Source organism: Nicotiana tomentosiformis, chromosome 9 (assembly GCF_000390325.3).
Source record: "Nicotiana tomentosiformis chromosome 9, ASM39032v3, whole genome shotgun sequence".
In the NCBI taxonomy this organism is placed as follows: domain Eukaryota; kingdom Viridiplantae; phylum Streptophyta; class Magnoliopsida; order Solanales; family Solanaceae; genus Nicotiana; species Nicotiana tomentosiformis.
In genome coordinates, this window is record NC_090820.1 from 49,229,482 (window position 1) to 49,234,385 (window position 4,904).

The following is a 4,904-nucleotide window of genomic DNA, read 5'->3' on the forward strand; positions in this document are numbered from 1 at the left end:
AATGTCCTAGATCAAACCAAGCTCGAAGTGGTTTCTTTTAAAGTGATCCCTGCCCAAAGCTTTGGTAAATATATTTGCAATCTGCTCCTCTATTTTGCAAAAGTCCATAGAGATGTGCCCCTTTTAAACATTTTAGTTCAAGAAGTGATGTCTCACATCAATATGTTTTGTTATCTTGTGATGAACTTGGTACTTTGGCATGTTACCAAGTTCATTGCACTAGTATTATCACAGAGTATAGGAGGTCATTCTATTATAACACCATAATCTTCCAGCTGATGTTTGATCTATAATAATTGGGCACAACATGAAGTAGCAACTATATACTCCGCTTTTGTAGTTAATAAAGCAACAAAATCTTGTTTATTTAAAGACCATGAGATCAAACAAGATCTAAGGAAGTGAGTCATTCCTGATGTACTCTTTCTATCTACTAGATATTTAGCATAATCAGTATCCGCATACCTAATCATATCGAATGAATCACCAAATTGACATCAAAGAACTAAGTCTTGAGTACCTTTTAGATATATCAAGATCCTTTTAACAACTTTCATGTGCCACTCCGTATGATTGGCTAGAATTTTCACACAACCCCATATTGTACACAATATCTGGTCTACTTGCAGTCAGGTAGAGAAAAGATCAAATCATACTCCTATATTTTTTTTCATCAATAGATAGACCGGGTTCATCTATATCTAGCCTGGTTGGGATCCCGATCGTGAAGGGTACCTCTAGAGCAGTGTATAAAGTACTCTATTTCGAGGGTCTTGATAATTTATCATATTTTAAGCTATGAAACTCGGATTTTAGCAATTTTGGAGGAGATTTTCACCACATGGATTGGGGTAAGTATTTTCTACTCGATTTTGATTATATTTCATGAATCTGTCTTCGATTTTGGCGTTTGGATTTTAATGTTTAAAGAAAAATTGATGGGTTTTGTCTAAACGTTCATAAAGTGAATTTTTGAGTTTTGAACATCGATTCAGAGTCGGATTTGAGTGAAATTAGTAAGGATGAACTCATAATTTATCGTGCTATCGGATTTTATGCGTTTTGTCGGGTTCTGAGGTGCGGGCCCCAGTTTAACTTTTTGGTTGACTTTGAGTAAATGTGTAAAGATTCGACCTTTATCATTTGGGATTGTTTCCTTAGGCATTATTTGATATTTTTGAGTTGCTTTTGGCTAGTTTCGAGCCGTTCGGAGGTCGTTACGCACGGGATGGAATTTCTAGAGTATTGTTTGTCTTACTCAATATTGGATTTGGCTTGTTCGAGGTAAGTAACATATCGAAATTTGGATTTGAGGGTATTTAACCCTAGTAACTATCTTATAAGAGATGTATTGGGGTGACTCGCATTCTAGGTGACGAGCGTGTGGGCGTGCACCATGGTAATCATGATTCAAGTTGACTATTAGACTATGACAGAACTTGTTTTGCTGTTATATCTTGTTCTATCTATGTAATTCCTACTTGTTAGAGTAGTTTAGCTGTGAATTATGATAGAAATCTTGTTTAGGCTATGTACTTATTTGGTTAAGACTAATAAGACCATTTCTATTGTTTCGAGTTTACTACTGTAAATGTAATTACATACTCAGTCATGATTCTTCATTTGCATATCATATCTCAATCTATATTCATCATTCACTGTTACATCACATGTTATGATTGTTTGGACTGAGAGGTATGAGATTATGAGCCCTTGATACATGAGAGATTGATGACTAAGGTGGGCCTGAGAGCCGTGTTGTGAGTGATATTGTGGATAGGGTTGCATGCCGCAGCAGGCCATATTGTTTTTATTACTATTATTATTATTATGGATCGGGTTGCATGCTACAATGGGCCTTATAGGATTTTCATTAGCACTTGGGCAGGATCCGTCCCTCCGGAGTCTAACATACTAGCAATGAGCACATGCACAGTGATATATATATATATATATATATATATATATATACGTGCTTTGGTGAGTGGCTTATGAGCCAGGCACATGGACAACGCTTAGTGATAGTGTGTGTGTTTGTGTATAATGAAGTGGGCATTTGAAACAGACGGCTTGAGTATGTTGAGGGTGAGAGTACCTAGGAATATCTCTGTGAAAACATTCATTTGACATGCATGCTTGGCATGTAGGCCTAGAGATGCATTTTTCCTCATGCTAGATAGTAATGTGACATTGTATCCATAGAGATGTATATTCCTCATGGTAGACGGTATATGGTAATTAATGACTTGACATGTATATTGACATGTAGGCATAGAGACGCATTTTTCACATACTAACTGGTAAACGAAACTTGCCCCTGAGTTGGAGCAATTGGTGGATCTGCAGGATCTACTCTAGCTATTGTACGAGCTGCACAGCTACCCCTACCGCATCCCCGGCCTCTCGTGGCCCTAGCTGGTGGTACTGGTGGCTATCTGTCTCATCTAGTATCACATGTTCTCACCATCTATGAGAGAATAGAATAATAGAAGTTTAGTTCCCGGAATTGACAAATTCGCACGACAAGAATACAAGAATGTGAAATTTCCTAAGGGTTCGACAACCTCTCGAAGATAAGTACAGACGTCACCATACTGATCCGCAAGACTCTACTAAACCTGCTCTGACTCGTGAGACCTATGTAACCTAGACTCTAATACCAACTTGTCACGACCCAAAACCCAACCTGTCGTGATGGCGCCTATCATGGTACTAGGTAAGCCGACTACTCAGACATTTCTAACACTTTCAACTTTGAAATATACTAAAATAGTTTAAATAAATAAAAATCTCATAAAATGGAATAGAACTTAATAAATAAACTGAAAGATAGGGAAGGAGAGTCAAGGCCTTCGGACCCCAAAGCAACTACCTCGATGATCTCTGAATATCTAAACTCTGTGAATCAGCACTCGCCATGACCGGAAACACCTGGATCTGCACACGACATGCAGGGTGTAGCGTGAGTACAACCAACTCAATAAGTAACAAATACAACTTACATGTATATTGACATGCAGGCATAAAGACGTATTTTCCTCATGCTAATTGGTAAACGGAACCTACCACTGAGCTGGAGCAACTGGTGGATCTACGGGCGCTACTCTAGTTGTTGTACGAGCAGCACCTCTGCCCCTACCGCGACCCCTACCACTTCCCCAGCCTTTCGTGGCACTAGCTAGTAGTACTGGTGGCTATCTGTCCCATCCGGTGACACGTGTCCCCACCATCTATTAGAGAATAGAATAATATAAGTTTTGTTCCTGGAATTAACAAATCCACACGACAATAATACAAGAATGTGAAGTATCCTAAGGGTTCGACAATCTCTCGAAGATAAGTACAGATGTCTCTGTACCGATCCGTAAGACTCTAATAAACCTACTCATGATTCGCGAAACCTATGTAACATAAGCTCTGATACCAACTTGTCACGACCCAAAACTCAACCTATTGTGAAGGTGCCTATCATGGTACTAGGCAAGCCGACTACTCATATATTTCCAACACTTTCAACTTTGAAATATACTAAAATAGTTTAAATAAATAACAATCTCATAAACCGGAATAGAATATCATAACTCAATACATAAGTTTTCCCAAAATCGGGGTGTCATTGAGTACATGAGTATCTACATAATGACATAGTCTGGTATAATGTCTTGAAAGTAGAACTGAATAAATAAACTGAAAGATAGGGAAGGAGAGTCAAGGCTTGCGGATGCCAAAGCAGCAACCTCGATGATCTCTGAATGTTTGAACTCTGTGAATCAGCAGTCGCCGTGACTGGAAACACCTAGACTTGCACCCAAGGTGCAGGGTGTAGCGTGAGTACAACCAACTCAATAAGTAACAAATCTAACCTTTGGACTGAAAGTAGTGATGGGTCCGTGTGTTACAGCCCACACACAACATTACTAGTATGGAAAGTTATAGAAAAATATGATAGTGATATATCAGAAATTCATAATCTACAAGTAAGGGTACAAGAATTTAGACATGCTTTCAGATTTTGTAATAAAACTTAACATAGAATAGGGTAGATCCAGCCCGAATGCAAATAACACCACGACATATCTAGCCCAATTATAAATAAATTGCTAGCCATTGTGCCCACTGTGGATGTGCAGACTCAGGAGAGGCCGATCCAGCCCAAGCGCTATAATAAGTCAAATCTTGGCATGAATCAATAAAGCCTGATACGACGTCCTATCCGATCCCATGAATATCACTCACAATAGACCCTCAGCCTCACTCAGTCATTAATCTATCGAGTCTCTCGGGCTCACAAGAATCATAATAATTAGCCCAATCAATGATGATGTGATGTATCAATAAAGGACAATAGAGACTGAGATATGATATGTAAATAATAGATGCGACAGACTATAAAATGGCAAGATAAGCAAATAGTTCAACATGTAACACGACCTTTGTGGGTCCCAATAGTACCAACACATAGCCTAAGCAGGATTTCTAACATGACTGGCGCCTCAATTGCTCTAACACTTGGTGAAAATACGGGTAAAAAAAAGATTATTTAACTATACAGTTCCATGGAATCAACCAAGTCACAATTCTTACGGAACACGGCCTCAACACCTAGAATGTGTGTCACCTCAACACTAATCACATAACACGTAATTCGAGGTTTCATACCCTCAAAACTAAGTTTAAATGTGTTACTTACCTCAAACTGTGCAAAACACTACTCCAACAAGCCCTTGCCACTCGAAACGGCCTCTGAATGTCTCGAATCTAGCGACAAACAATTCGATACCATCAACTCAAGCAATAGGAATCGATTCCATATGAAAATGCTAAGTTCTTAATCAAAGGTCAAAAAGTCAACTCAAAAGTCAACCCCCGGGCCTATGTCTCAGAATCCGATAAAAGTCACAAAA